Here is a 15,973-nt window from a genome sequence, read left to right on the forward strand (position 1 = left end):
TACGACGGGGACCTCAGGGACCCGCTCTGGAGGCCTCAGGAAAGGCCAGTCCCCATGCGAGTTCCACGGGGGCCTCTCGGGATTCCTCTCCCGTCGATGCCGGGGCCTAAGACCTTGTGTGGAGTTGGGGCCGGAACCTGAGTATTCCTCTCCAGTGCTGACATTGATCTTGGGGTACTTCTGGAGTCTCCCCAGGGGAGTCAGTCCTCGTCTCGAATGCGGGCATGCACTTGCGCTTTCCTCCAGAGCGGTAGCAGCAGTGTCTCGCATTCCGTCGCGTGGATCAAAGGATCTATGGTTTTCCCTCGAGTCTTTCCCACGAGGCTTTCCCACGAGGCTTTCCCACAGGGCTGTCCCACGTGCACACGTGGTGGGAGTCGATCCTCGGCTTGAACGTCAAGGCAGTGCAGGGAAAACAGGTTCCTCTGGAATGGACTGACACATCTGGGGGACTCTTGGAATGGTGGCACGACCCTGGAGTTCCTCTCGCCTTTCCTGTGGAGAGCGCCTCCTCTTGAGATGCGACGGGAACGCCGGGAATTCTTTCCCTACGAAACAGGGAAAGGATCCCTCATCTCGAGCTAGAAGGCGGAAACGAGGCTCCCCTGGATGTGTGCGGGACCCCACGTGCTTCCTCTCGAGTGGAGACGGGTATGTCGCGGAACTGCTTGAGTTGCAGCAAGGGTGTGAAGGACCCTTTGGAAGTTCCAGTGGTTAGATGTGATTAGCCTCGAGAAGCCTCAGCGGAAATGGGCCTCATCTGGCCTGGAGGGCAAAACCTCCTGGATTTTCTCGAGTTGCGGCAGGTGCTCTCGACTTACGACGGGGACCTCAGGGACCCGCTCTGGAGGCCTCAGGAAAGGCCAGTCCCCATGCGAGTTCCTCGGGGGCCTCTCGGGATTCCTCTCCCGTCGATGCCGGGGCCTAAGACCTTGTGTGGAGTCGGGGCCGGAACCTGAGGATTCCTCTCCAGTGCTGACATGGATCTTGGGGTACTTCTGGAGTCTCCCCAGGGGAGTCAGTCCTCGTCTCGAATGCGGGCATGCACTTGCGCTTTCCTCCAGAGCGGTAGCAGCAGTGTCACGCAGTCCGCCCCGTGGATCAAAGGATCTATGGTTTTCCCTCCAGTCTTTCCCACGAGGCTTTCCCACGAGGCTTTCCCACAGGGCTGTCCCACGTGCACACGTGGTGGGAGTCGAACCTCGGCTTGAACGTCAAGGCAGTGCAGGGAAAACAGGTTCCTCTGGAATGGACTGACACATCTGGGGGTCTCTTGGAATGGTGGCACGACCCTGGAGTTCCTCTCCCCTTTCCTGTGGAGAGCGCCTCCTCTTGAGATGCGACGGGAACGCCGGGAATTCTTTCCCTACGAAACAGGGAAAGGATCCCTCATCTCGAGCTAGGAGGCGGAAACGGGGCTCCCCTGGATGTGTGCGGGACCCCACGTGCTTCCTCTCGAGTGGAGACGGGTATGTCAGGGAACTTCTTGAGTTGCAGCAAGGGTGAGAAGGACCCTTAGGAACTTCCAGTGGTTAGACGTGATTAGCCTCGAGAAGCCTCAGCGGAAATGGGCCCCATCTCGCCTGGAGGGCAAAACCTCGTGGATTTTCTCGAGTTGCGGCAGGTGCTCTCGACTTACGAAGGGGACCTCAGGGACCCGCTCTGGTGGCCTCAGGAAAGGCCAGTCCCCATGCGAGTTCCTCGGGGGCCTCTCGGGATTCCTCTCCGGTCTATGCCGGGGCCTAGGACCTAGTGTGGAGTCGGGGCCGGAACCTGAGGATTCCTCTCCAGTGCTGACATGGATCTTGGGGTACTTCTGGAGTCTCCCCAGGGGAGTCAGTCCTCTTCTTGAATGCGGGTATGCACTTGCGCTTTCCTCCAGAGCGGTAGCAGCAGTGTCACGCAGTCCGCCGCGTGGATCAAAGGATCTATGGTTTTCCCTCGGGCCTTTCCCACGAGGCTTTCCCACGAGGCTTTCCCACAGGGCTGTCCCACGAGCACACGTGGTGGGAGTCTATCTTCGGCTTGAATGTCAAGGCAGTAGAGGGAAAACAGGTTCCTCTGGAATGGACTGACACATCTGGGGGACTCTTGGAATGGTGGCACGACCCTGGAGTTCCTCTCGCCTTTCCTGTGGAGATTGCCTCCTCCTGAGATGCGACGGGAACGCCGGGAATTCTTTCCCTACGAAACAGGGAAAGGATCCCTCATCTCGAGCTAGGAGGCGGAAACGGGGCTCCCCTGGATGTGTGCGGGACCCTCGTGCTTCCTCTCGAGTGGAGACGGGTATGTTGGGGAACTTCTTGAGTTGCAGCAAGGGTGTGAAGGACCCTTTGGAAGTTCCATTGGTTAGATGTGATTAGCCTCGAGAAGCCTCAGCGGAAATGGGCCTCATCTCGCCTGGAGGGCAAAACCTCCTGGATTTTCTCGAGTTGCGGCAGGTGTTCTCGACTTACGACGGGGACCACAGGGACCCGCTCTGGTGGCCTCAGGAAAGGCCAGTCTCCATGCGAATTCCTCGGGGGCCTCTCGGGATTCCTCTCCTGTCGATGCCGGGGCCTAAGACCTTGTGTGGAGTCGGGGCCGGAACCTGAGGATTCCTCTCCAGTGCTGACATGGATCTTGGGGTACTTCTGGAGTCTCCCCAGGGGAGTCAGTCCTCGTCTCGAATGCGGGCATGCACTTGTGCTTTCCTCCAGAGCGGTAGCAGCAGTGTCACGCAGTCCGCCGCGTGGATCAAAGGATCTATGGTTTTCCCTCCAGTCTTTCCCACGAGGCTTTCCCACGGGGCTTTCCCACAGGGCTGTCCCACGTGCACACGTGGTGGGAGTCGATCGTCGGCTTGAACATAAAGGCAGTGCAGGGAAAACAGGTTCCTCTGTAATGGACTGACACATCTGGGGGACTCTTGGAATGGTGGCCCGACCCTGGTGTTCCTTTCGCCTTTCCTGTGGAGAGCGCCTCCTCTTGAGATGCGACGGGAACGCCGGGAATTCTTTCCCTACGAAACAGGGAAAGGATCCCTCATCTCGAGCTAGGAGGCGGAATCGGGGCTCCCCTGTATGTGTGCGGGACCCCACGTGCTTCCTCTCGAGTGGAGATGGATATGTCGCGGAACTGCTTGAGTTGCAGCAAGGGTGTGAAGGACCCTTTGGAAGTTCCAGTGGTTAGATGTGATTAGCCTCGAGAAGCCTCAGCGGAAATGGGCTTCATCTCGCCTGGAGGGCCAAACCTCCTGTATTTTCTCGAGTTGCGGCAGGTGCTCTCGACTTACGACCGGGACCTCAGGGACCCGCTCTGGTGGCCTCAGGAAAGGCCAGTCCCCATGCGAGTTCCTCGGGGGCCTCTCGGGATTCCTCTCCGGTCTATGCCGGCGCCTAGGACCTAGTGTGGAGTGGGGGCCGGAACCTGAGGATTCCTCTCCAGTGCTGACATGGATCTTGGGGTACTTCTGGAGTCTCCCCAGGGGAGTCAGTCCTCTTCTTGAATGCGGGCATGCACTTGCGCTTTCCTCCAGAGCGGTAGCAGCAGTGTCACGCAGTCCGCCGCGTGGATCAAAGGATCTATGGTTTTCCCTCGGGTCTTTCCCACGAGGCTTTCCCACGAGGCTTTCCCACAGGGCTGTCCCACGTGCACACGTGGTGGGAGTCTATCTTCGGCTTGAATGTCAAGGCAGTGCAGGGAAAACAGGTTCCTCTGGAATGGACTGACCCATCTGGGGGACTCTTGGAATGGTGGCCCGACCCTGGTGTTCCTCTCGCCTTTCCTGTGGAGAGCGCCTCCTCTTGAGATGCGACGGGAACGCCGGGAATTCTTTCCCTACGAAACAGGGAAAGGATCCCTCATCTCGAGCTAGGAGGCGGAATCGGGGCTCCCCTGTATGTGTGCGGGACCCCACGTGCTTCCCCTCGAGTGGAGACGGATATGTCGCGGAACTGCTTGAGTTGAAGCAAGGGTGTGAAGGACCCTTTGGAAGTTCCAGTGGTTAGATGTGATTAGCCTCGAGAAGACTCAGCGGAAATGGGCCTCATCTAGCCTGGAGGGCAAAACCTCGTGGATTTTCTCGAGTTGCGGCAGGTGCTCTCGACTTACGACGGGGACCTCAGGGACCCGCTCTGGTGGCCTCAGGAAAGGCCAGTCCCCATGCGAGTTCCTCGGGGGCCTCTCGGGATTCCTCTCCCTTCGATGCCGAGGACTAAGACCTTGTGTGGAGTCGGGGCCGGAACCTGAGGATTCCTCTCCAGTGCTCACATGGATCTTGGGGTAATTCTGGAGTATCCCCAAGGGAGTCAGTCCCCGTCTCGAATGCGGGCATGCACTTGCGCTTTCCTCCAGAGCGGTAGCAGCAGTGTCACGCAGTCCGCCCCGTGGATCAAAGGATCTATGGTTTTCCCTCGAGTCTTTCCCACAAGGCTTTCCCACGAGGCTTTCCCACAGGGCTGTCCCACGTGCACTCGTGGTGGAAGTCGATCCTCGGCTTGAACGTCAAGGCAGTGCAGGGAAAACAGGTTCCTCTGGAATGGTCTGACCCATCTGGGGGACTCTTGGAATGGTGGCCCGACCCTGGTGTTCCTCTCGCCTTTCCTGTGGAGAGCGCCTCCTCTTGAGATGCGGCGGGAACGCCGGGAATTCTTTCCCTACGAAACAGGGAAAGGATCCCTCATCTCGAGCTAGGAGGCGGAATCGGGGCTCCCCTGTATGTGTGCGGGACCCCACGTGCTTCCTCTCGAGTGGAGACGGATATGTCGCGGAACTGCTTGAGTTGCAGCAAGGGTGTGAAGGACCCTTTGGAAGTTCCAGTGGTTAGATGTGATTAGCCTCGAGAAGCCTCAGCGGAAATGGGCCTCATCTCGCCTGGAGGGCAAAACCTCCTGGATTATCTCGAGTTGAGGCAGGTGCTCTCGACTTACGACGGGGACCTCAGGGACCCGCTCTGGAGGCCTCAGGAAAGGCCAGTCCCCATGCGAGTTCCACGGGGGCCTCTCGGGATTCCTCTCCCGTCGATGCCGGGGCCTAAGACCTTGTGTGGAGTCGGGGCCGGAACCTGAGTATTCCTCTCCAGTGCTGACATGGATCTTGGGGTACTTCTGGAGTCTCCCCAGGGGAGTCAGTCCTCGTCTCGAATGCGGGCATGCACTTGCGCTTTCCTCCAGAGCGGTAGCGGAAGTGTCACGCAGTCCGCCGCGTGGATCAAAGGATCTATGGTTTCCCCTCGAGTCTTTCCCACGAGGCTTTCCCACGAGGCTTTCCCACGAGGCTTTCCCACAGGGCTGTCCCACGTGCACACGTGGTGGGAGTCGATCCTCGGCTTGAACGTCAAGGCAGTGCAGGGAAAACAGGTTCCTCTGTAATGGACTGACACATCTGAGGGTCTCTTGGAATGGTGGCACGACCCTGGAGTTCCTCTCTCCTTTCCTGTGGAGAGCGCCTCCTCTTGAGATGCGACGGGAACGCCGGGAATTCTTTCCCTACGAAACAGGGAAAGGATCCCTCATCTCGAGCTAGGAGGCGGTAACGGGGCTCCCCTGGATGTGTGCGGGAACCCTCGTGCTTCCTCTCGAGTGGAGACGGGTATGTCGGGGAACTTCTTGAGTTGAAGCAAGGGTGTGAAGGACCCTTTGGAAGTTCCAGTGGTTAGATGTGATTGGCCTCGAGAAGCCTCAGCGGAAATGGGCCTCATCTCGCCTGGAGGGCAAAACCTCCTGGATTTTCTCGAGTTGCGGCAGGTGCTCTCGACTTACGACGGGGACCTCAGGGACACGCTCTGGTGGCCTCAGGAAAGGCCAGTCCCCATGCGAGTTCCTCGGGGGCCTCTCAGGATTCCTTTCCCGGTGATGCGGGGGACTAATACCTTGTGTGGAGTAGGGGCCGGAACCTGAGGATTCCTCTCCAGTGCTGACATGGATCTTGGGGTACTTCTGGAGTCTCCCCAGGGGAGTCAGTCCTCGTCTCGAATGCGGGCATGCACTTGCGCTTTCCTCCAGAGCGGTAGCAGCAGTGTCACGCAGTCCGCCCCGTGGATCAAAGGATCTATGGTTTTCCCTCGAGTCTTTCCACGAGGCTTTCCCACGAGGTTTTCCCACAGGGCTGTCCCACGTGCACATGTGGTGGGAGTCGATCCTCTGCTTGAACGTCAAGGCAGTGCAGGGGAAACAGGTTCCTCTGGAATGGACTGACACATCTGGGGGACTCTTGGAATGGTGGCACGACCCTGGAGTACCTCTCTCCTTTCCTGTGGAGAGTTCCTCCTCTTGAGAGGCGAGGGGAACGCCGGGAATTCTTTCCCTACGAAACAAGGAAAGGATCCCTCATCTCGAGCTAGGAGGCTGAAACGGGGCTCCCCTGGATGTGTGCGGGACCCCACGTGCTTCCTCTCGAGTGGAGACGGGTATGTCGCGGAACTTCTTGAGTTGCAGCAAGGGTGTGAAGGACCCTTTGGAAGTTCCAGTAGTTAGATGTGATTAGCCTCGAGAAGCCTCAGCGGAAATGGGCTTCATCTCGCCTGGAGGGCCAAACCTCCTGTATTTTCTCGAGTTGCGGCAGGTGCTCTCGACTTACGACCGGGACCTCAGGGACCCGCTCTGGTGGCCTCAGGAAAGGCCAGTCCCCATGCGAGTTCCTCGGGGGCCTCTCGGGATTCCTCTCCGGTCTATGCCGGGGCCTAGGACCTAGTGTGGAGTCGGGGCCGGAACCTGAGGATTCCTCTCCAGTGCTGACATGGATCTTGGGGTACTTCTGGAGTCTCCCCAGGGGAGTCAGTCCTCTTCTTGAATGCGGGCATGCACTTGCGCTTTCCTCCAGAGCGGTAGCAGCAGTGTCACGCAGTCCGCCGCGTGGATCAAAGGATCTATGGTTTTCCCTCGGGTCTTTCCCACGAGGCTTTCCCACGAGGCTTTCCCACAGGGCTGTCCCACGTGCACACGTGGTGGGAGTCTATCTTCGGCTTGAATGTCAAGGCAGTACAGGGAAAACAGGTTCCTCTGGAATGGACTGACACATCTGGGGGACTCTTGGAATGGTGGCACGACCCTGGAGTTCCTCTCGCCTTTCCTGTGGAGATCGCCTCCTCTTGAGATGCGACGGGAACGCCGGGAATTCTTTCCCTACGAAACAGGGAAAGGATCCCTCATCTCGAGCTAGGAGGCGGAAACGGGGCTCCCCTGGATGTGTGCGGGACCCTCGTGCTTCCTCTCGAGTGGAGACGGGTATGTTGGGGAACTTCTTGAGTTGCAGCAAGGGTGTGAAGGACCCTTTGGAAGTTCCATTGGTTAGATGTGATTAGCCTCGAGAAGCCTCAGCGGAAATGGGCCTCATCTCGCCTGGAGGGCAAAACCTCCTGGATTTTCTCGAGTTGCGGCAGGTGTTCTCGACTTACGACGGGGACCACAGGGACCCGCTCTGGTGGCCTCAGGAAAGGCCAGTCTCCATGCGACTTCCTCGGGGGCCTCTCGGGATTCCTCTCCTGTCGATGCCGGGGCCTAAGACCTTGTGTGGAGTCGGGGCCGGAACCTGAGGATTCCTCTCCAGTGCTGACATGGATCTTGGGGTACTTCTGGAGTCTCCCCAGGGGAGTCAGTCCTCGTCTCGAATGCGGGCATGCACTTGTGCTTTCCTCCAGAGCGGTAGCAGCAGTGTCACGCAGTCCGCCGCGTGGATCAAAGGATCTATGGTTTCCCCTCCAGTCTTTCCCACGAGGCTTTCCCACGGGGCTTTCCCACAGGGCTGTCCCACGTGCACACGTGGTGGGAGTCGATCGTCGGCTTGAACATAAAGGCAGTGCAGGGAAAACAGGTTCCTCTGTAATGGACTGACACATCTGGGGGACTCTTGGAATGGTGGCCCGACCCTGGTGTTCCTCTCGCCTTTCCTGTGGAGAGCGCCTCCTCTTGAGATGCGACGGGAACGCCGGGAATTCTTTCCCTACGAAACAGGGAAAGGATCCCTCATCTCGAGCTAGGAGGCGGAATCGGGGCTCCCCTGGATGTGTGCGGGACCCCACGTGCTTCCTCTCGAGTGGAGATGGATATGTCGCGGAACTGCTTGAGTTGCAGCAAGGGTGTGAAGGACCCTTTGGAAGTTCCAGTGGTTAGATGTGATTAGCCTCGAGAAGCCTCAGCGGAAATGGGCCTCATCTCCTGGAGGGCAAAACCTCGTGGATTTTCTCGAGTTGCGGCAGGTGCTCTCGACTTACGACGGGGACCTCAGGAACCCGCTCTGGTGGCCTCAGGAAAGGCCAGTCCCCATGCGAGTTCCTCGGGGGCCTCTCGGGATTACTCTCCCTTCGATGCCGAGGACTAAGACCTTGTGTGGAGTTGGGGCCGGAATCTGAGTATTCCTCTCCAGTGCTGACATGGATCTTGGGGTACTTCTGGAGTCTCCCCAGGGGAGTCAGTCCTCGTCTCGAATGCGGGCATGCACTTGCGCTTTCCTCCAGAGCGGTAGCAGCAGTGTCTCGCATTCCGTCGCGTGGATCAAAGGATCTATGGTTTTCCCTCGAGTCTTTCCCACGAGGCTTTCCCACGAGGCTTTCCCACAGGGCTGTCCCACGTGCACACGTGGTGGGAGTCGATCCTCGGCTTGAACGTCAAGGCAGTGCGGGGAAAACAGGTTCCTCTGGAATGGACTGACACATCTGGGGGACTCTTGGAATGGTGGCACGACCCTGGAGTTCCTCTCGCCTTTCCTGTGGAGAGCGCCTACTCTTGAGATGCGACGGGAACGCCGGGAATTCTTTCCCTACGAAACAGGGAAAGGATCCCTCATCTCGAGCTTGAAGGCGGAAACGAGGCTCCCCTGGATGTGTGCGGGACCCCACCTGCTTCCTCTCGAGTGGAGACGGGTATGTCGCGGAACTGCTTGAGTTGCAGCAAGGGTGTGAAGGACCCTTTGGAAGTTCCAGTGGTTAGATGTGATTAGCCTCGAGAAGCCTCAGCGGAAATGGGCCTCATCTCGCCTGGAGGGCAGAACCTCCTGGATTTTCTCGAGTTGCGGCAGGTGCTCTCGACTTACGACGGGCACCTCAGGGACCCGCTCTGGAGGCCTCAGGAAAGGCCAGTCCCCATGCGAGTTCCTCCGGGGCCTCTCAGGATTCCTTTCCCGGCGATGCGGGGGACTAATACCTTGTGTGGAGTAGGGGCCGGAACCTGAGGATTCCTCTCCAGTGCTGACATGGATCTTGGGGTACTTCTGGAGTCTCCCCAGGGGAGTCAGTCCTCGTCTCGAATGCGGGCATGCACTTGCGCTTTCCTCCAGAGCGGTAGCAGCAGTGTCACGCAGTCCGCCCCGTGGATCAAAGGTTCTATGGTTTTCCCTCGAGTCTTTCCACGAGGCTTTCCCACGAGGTTTTCCCACAGGGCTGTCCCACGTGCACATGTGGTGGGAGTCGATCCTCTGCTTGAACGTCAAGGCAGTGCAGGGGAAACAGGTTCCTCTGGAATGGACTGACACATCTGGGGGACTCTTGGAATGGTGGCACGACCCTGGAGTACCTCTCTCCTTTCCTGTGGAGAGTTCCTCCTCTTGAGAGGCGAGGGGAACGCCGGGAATTCTTTCCCTACGAAACAAGGAAAGGATCCCTCATCTCGAGCTAGGAGGCTGAAACGGGGCTCCCCTGGATGTGTGCGGGACCCACGTGCTTCCTCTCGAGTGGAGACAGGTAAGTCGCGGAACTTCTTGAGTTGCAGCAAGGGTGTGAAGGACCCTTTGGAAGTTCCAGTAGTTAGATGTGATTAGCCTCGAGAAGCCTCAGCGGAAATGGGCTTCATCTCGCCTGGAGGGCCAAACCTCCTGGATTTTCTCGAGTTGCGGCAGGTGCTCTCGACTTACGACGGGGACCTCAGGGACCCGCTCTGGTGGCCTCAGGAAAGGCCAGTCCCCATGCTAGTTCCTCGGGGGCCTCTCGGGATTCCTCTCCGGTCTATGCCGGCGCCTAGGACCTAGTGTGGAGTCGGGGCCGGAACCTGAGGATTCCTCTCCAGTGCTGACATGGATCTTGGGGTACTTCTGGAGTCTCCCCAGGGGAGTCAGTCCTCTTCTTGAATGCGGGCATGCACTTGCGCTTTCCTCCAGAGCGGTAGCAGCAGTGTCACGCAGTCCGCCCCGTGGATCAAAGGATCTATGGTTTTCCCTCGGGTCTTTCCCACGAGGCTTTCCCACGAGGCTTTCCCACAGGGCTGTCCCAGGTGCACACGTGGTGGGAGTCTATCTTCGGCTTGAATGTCAAGGCAGTACAGGGAAAACAGGTTCCTCTGGAATGGACTGACACATCTGGGGGACTCTTGGAATGGTGGCACGACCCTGGAGTTCCTCTCGCCTTTCCTGTGGAGATCGCCTCCTCTTGAGATGCGACGGGAACGCCGGGAATTCTTTCCTTACGAAACAGGGAAAGGATCCCTCATCTCGAGCTAGGAGGCGGAAACGGGGCTCCCCTGGATGTGTGCGGGACCCTCGTGCTTCCTCTCGAGTGGAGACGGGTATGTTGGGGAACTTCTTGAGTTGCAGCAAGGGTGTGAAGGACCCTTTGGAAGTTCCATTGGTTAGATGTGATTAGCCTCGAGAAGCCTCAGCGGAAATGGGCCTCATCTCGCCTGGAGGGCAAAACCTCCTGGATTTTCTCGAGTTGCGGCAGGTGTTCTCGACTTACGACGGGGACCACAGGGACCCGCTCTGGTGGCCTCAGGAAAGGCCAGTCTCCATGCGACTTCCTCGGGGGCCTCTCGGGATTCCTCTCCCGTCGATGCCGGGGCCTAAGACCTTGTGTGGAGTCGGGCCCGGAACCTGAGGATTCCTCTCCAGTGCTGACATGGATCTTGGGGTACTTCTGGAGTCTCCCCAGGGGAGTCAGTCCTCGTCTCGAATGCGGGCATGCACTTGTGCTTTCCTCCAGAGCGGTAGCAGCAGTGTCACGCAGTCCGCCGCGTGGATCAAAGGATCTATGGTTTTCCCTCCAGTCTTTCCCACGAGGCTTTCCCACGGGGCTTTCCCACAGGGCTGTCCCACGTGCACACGTGGTGGGAGTCGATCGTCGGCTTGAACGTCAATGCAGTGCAGGGAAAACAGGTTCCTCTGTAATGGACTGACACATCTGGGGGTCTCTTGGACTGGTGGCACGACTCTGGAGATCCTCTCCCCTTTCCTGTTGAGAGCGCCTCCTCTTGAGATGCGATGGGAACGCCGGGAATTCTTTCCCTGCGAAACAGGGAAAGGATCCCTCATCTCGAGCTAGGAGGCGGTAACGGGGCTCCCCTGGATGTGTGCGGGAACCCACGTGCTTCCTCTCGAGTGGAGACGGGTATATCGCGGAACTTCTTGAGTTGAAGCAAGGGTGTGAAGGACCCTTTGGAAGTTCCAGTGGTTAGATGTGATTGGCCTCCAGAAGCCTCAGCTGAAATGGGCCTCATCTCGCCTGGAGGGCAAAACCTCCTGGATTTTCTCGAGTTGCGGCAGGTGCTCTCGACTTATGACGAGGACCTCAGGGACCCGCTCTGCTGGCCTCAGGAAAGGCCAGCCCCCATGCGAGTTCCTCGGGGGCCTCTCGGGATTCCTCTCCAGTCGATGCCGGGGCCTAAGACCTTGTGTGGAGTCGGGGCCGGAACCTGAGGATTCCTCTCCAGTGCTGACATGGACCTTGGGGTACTTCTGGAGTCTCCCAAGGGGAGTCAGTCCTCGTCTCGAATGGGGGCATGCACTTGTGCTTTCCTCCAGAGCGGTAGGAGCAGTGTCACGCAGTCCGCCGCGTGGATCAAAGGATCTATGGTTTTCCCTCGAGTCTTTCCCATGAGTCTTTCCCACGAGGCTTTCCCACAGGGCTGTCCCACGTGCACACGTGGTGGGAGTCAATCCTCGGCTTGAACGTCAAGGCAGTGCAGGGAAAACAGGTTCCTCTGGAATGGACTGACCCATCTGGGGGACTCTTGAAATGGTGGCACGACCCTGGAGTTCCTCTCGCCTTTCCTGTGGAGAGCGCCTCCTCTTGAGATGCGACGGGAACGCCGGGAATTCTTTCCCTACGAAACAGGGAAAGGATCCCTCATCTCGAGCTAGGAGGCGGAAACGGGGCTCCCCTGGATGTGTGCGGGACCCTCGTGCTTCCTCTCGAGTGGAGACGGGTATGTCGGGGAACCTCTTGAGTTGCAGCAAGGGTGTGAAGGACCTTTTGGAAGTTCCAGTGGTTAGATGTGATTAGCCACGAGAAGCCTCAGCGGAAATGGGCCTCATCTCGCCTGGAGGGCAAACCTCCTGGATTTTCTCGAGTTGCGGCAGGTGCTCTCGACTTACGACGGGGACCTCAGGGACCCGCTCTGGTGGCCTCAGGAAAGGCCAGTCCCCATGCGAGTTCCTCGGGGGCCTCTCGGGATTCCTCTCCCGTCGATGCCGGGGCCTAAACCTTGTGTGGAGTCGGGGCCGGAACCTGAGGATTCCTCTCCAGTGCTGACATGGACCTTGGGGTACTTCTGGAGTCTCCCCAGGGGAGTCAGTCCTTGTCTCGAATGCGGGCATGCACTTGCGCTTTCCTCCAGAGCGGTAGGAGAAGTGTCACGCAGTCCGCCGCGTGGATCAAAGGATCTATGGTTTTCCCTCGAGTCTTTCCCACGAGGCTTTCCCACGAGGCTTTCCCACAGGGCTGTCCCACGTGCACACGTGGTGGGAGTCGATCCTCGGCTTGAACGTCAAGGCAGTGCAAGGAAAACAGGTTTCTCTGGAATGGACTGACACATCTGGGGGACTCTTGGAATGGTGGCACGACCCTGGAGTTTCTCTCGCCTTTCCTGTGGAGAGCGCCTCTTCTTATGATGCGACGGGAACGCCGGGAATTCTTTCACTAGGAAACAGGGAAAGGATCCCTCATCTCGAGCTAGGAGGCGGAACCGGGGCTCCCCCGGATGTGTGCGGGACCCTCGTGCTTCCTCTCGAGTGGAGACGGGTATGTCGGGGAACTTCTGGACTTGCAGCAAGGGTGTGAAGGACCCTTTGGAAGTTCCAGTGGTTAGATGTGATTAGCCTCGAGAAGCCTCAGCGGACATGGGCCTCATCTCGCCTGGAGGGCAAAACCTCCAGGATTTTCTCGAGTTGCGGCAGGTGCTCTCAACTTAAGATGGGGACCTCAGGGACCCGCTCTGGTGGCCTCAGGAAAGGCCAGTCCCCATGCGAGTTCCTCGGGGTCCTCTCGGGATTCCTCTCCCGTCAATGCCGGGGCCTAAGACCTTGTGTGGAGTCGGGGCCAGAACCTGAGGATTCCTCTCCAGTGCTGACATGGATCTTGGGGTACTTCTGGAGTCTCCCCAGGGGAGTCAGTCCTCGTCTCGAATGCGGGCATGCACTTGCGCTTTCCTCCAGAGCGGTAGCAGCAGTGTCACGCAGTCCGCCGCGTGGATCAAAGGATCTATGGTTTTCCCTCGAGTCTTTCCCACGAGGCTTTCCCACGAGGCTTTCCCACAGGGCTGTCCCACGTGCACACGTGGTGGGAGTCGATCCTCGGCTTGAACGTCAAGGCAGTGCAGGGAAAACAGGTTCCTCTGGAATGGACTGACACATCTGGGGGACTCGTGTAATGGTGGCACGACCCTGGAGTTCCTCTCGACTTTCCTGTGGAGAGTGCCTCCTCTTGAGATGCGACGGAAACGCCGGGAATTCTTTCCCTCCGAAACAGGGAAAGGTCCCTCATCTCGAAAGAGGAGGCGGAAACGGGGCTCCAATGGATGTGTGCGGGACCCCACGTGCTTCCTCTCTAGTGGAGACGGGAATGTCGCGGAACTGCTTGAGTTGTAGCAAGGGTTTGAAGGACCCTTTGGAAGTTCCAGTAGTTAGATGTGATTGGCCTCGAGAAGCCTCAGAGGAAATGGGCCTCATCTCGCCTGGAGGGCAAAACCTCCTGGATTTTCTCGAGTTGCGGCAGGTGCTCTCGACTTACGACGGGGACCTCAGGGACCCGCTCTGGTGGCCTCAGGAAAGGCCAGTCCCCATGCGAGTTCCTCGGGGGCCTCTCTGGATTCCTCTCCCATCGATGCCGGGGCCTAAGACCTTGTGCGGAGTTGGGGCCGGAACCTGAGGATTAATCTCCAGTGCTGACATGGATCTTGGGGTACTTCTGGAGTCTCCCCAGGGGAGTCAGTCCTCGTCTCGAATGCGGGCATGCACTTGCGCTTTCCTCCAGAGCGGTAGCAGCAGTGTCACGCAGTCCGCCGCGTGGATCAAAGGATCTATGGTTTCCCCTCGAGTCTTTCCCACGAGGCTTTCCCACGAGGCTTTCCCACGAGGCTTTCCCCCAGGGCTGTCCCACGTGCACACGTGGTGGGAGTCGATCCTCGGCTTGAACGTCAAGGCAGTGCAGGGAAAACAGGCTCCTCAGGAATGGACTGACACATCTGGGGGTCTCTTGGAATGGTGGCACGACTCTGGAGATCCTCTCCCCTTTCCTGTTGAGAGCGCCTCCTCTTGAGATGCGACGGAACGCCGGGAATTCTTTCCCTACGAAACAGGGAAAGGATCCCTCATCTCGAGCTACGAGGCGGAAACGGGGCTCCCTGGATGTGTGCGGGAACCTCGTGCTTCCTCTCGAGTGGAGACGGTTATGTCGGGGAACTTCTTGAGTTGCAGCAAGGGTGTGAAGGACTCTTTGGAAGTTCCAGTGGTTAGATGTGATTAGCCTCGAGAAGCCTCAGCGGAAATGGGCGTCATCTCGCCTGGAGGGCAATACCTCCTGGAATTTCTCGAGTTGCGGCAGGTGCTCTCGACTTACGACGGGGACCTCAGGGACACGCTCTGGTGGCCTCAGGAAAGGCCAGTCCCCATGCGAGTTCCTCGGGGGCCTCTCGGGATTCCTTTCCCGTCGATGCCGGGGCCTAAGACCTTGTGTGGAGTCGGGGCCGGAACCTGAGGATTCCTCTTCAGTGCTGACATGGATCTAGGGGTACTTCTGGAGTCTCCCCAGGGGAGTCAGTCCTCGTCTCGAATGCGGGCATGCACTTGCGCTTTCCTCCAGAGCGGTAGCAGCAGTGTCAGGCAGTCCGCCGCGTGGATGAAAGGATCTATGGTTTCCCCTCGAGTCTTTCCCACGAGGCTTTCCCACGAGGTTTTCCCACGAGGCTTTCCCACAGGGCTGTCCCACCTGCACACGTGGTGGGAGTCAATCCTCGGCTTGAGCGTCAATGCAGTGCAGGGAAAACAGGTTCCTCTGTAATGGACTGACACATCTGGGGGTCTCTTGGAATGGTGGCACGACTCTGGAGATCCTCTCCCCTTTCCTGTTGAGAGCGCCTCCTCTTGAGATGCGATGGGAACGCCGGGAATTCTTTCCCTGCGAAACAGGGAAAGGATCCCTCATCTCGAGCTAGGAGGCGGTAACGGGGCTCCCCTGGATGTGTGCGGGAACCCACGTGCTTCCTCTCGACTGGAGACGGGTATATCGCGGAACTTCTTGAGTTGAAGCAAGGGTGTGAAGGACCATTTGGAAGTTCCAGTGGTTAGATGTGATTGGCCTCCAGAAGCCTCAGCTGAAATGGGCCTCATCTCGCCTGGAGGGCAAAACCTCCTGGATTTTCTCGAGTTGCGGCAGGTGCTCTCGACTTATGACGGGGACCTCAGGGACCCGCTCTGCTGGCCTCAGGAAAGGCCAGCCCCCATGCGAGTTCCTCGGGGGCCTCTCGGGATTCCTCTCCCGTCCATGCCGGGGCCTAAGACCTTGTGTGGAGTCGGGGCCGGAACCTGAGGATTCCTCTCCACTGCTGACATGGATCTTGGGGTACTTCTGGAGTCTCCCCAGGGGAGTCAGTCCTCGTCTCGAATGCAGGCATGCACTTGCGCTTTCCTCCAGAGCGGTAGCAGCAGTGTCACGCAGTCCGCCGCCTGGATTAAAGGATCTATGGTTTTCCCTCGAGTCTTTCCCACGAGGCTTTCCCACGAGGCTTTCCCACAGGGCTGTCCCACGTGCACACGTGGTGGGAGTCGATCCTCGGCTTGAACGTCAAGGCAGTGC

This window comes from Ovis canadensis, chromosome 9, assembly GCF_042477335.2.
Source record: "Ovis canadensis isolate MfBH-ARS-UI-01 breed Bighorn chromosome 9, ARS-UI_OviCan_v2, whole genome shotgun sequence".
NCBI classification, from domain to species: Eukaryota; Metazoa; Chordata; class Mammalia; order Artiodactyla; family Bovidae; genus Ovis; species Ovis canadensis.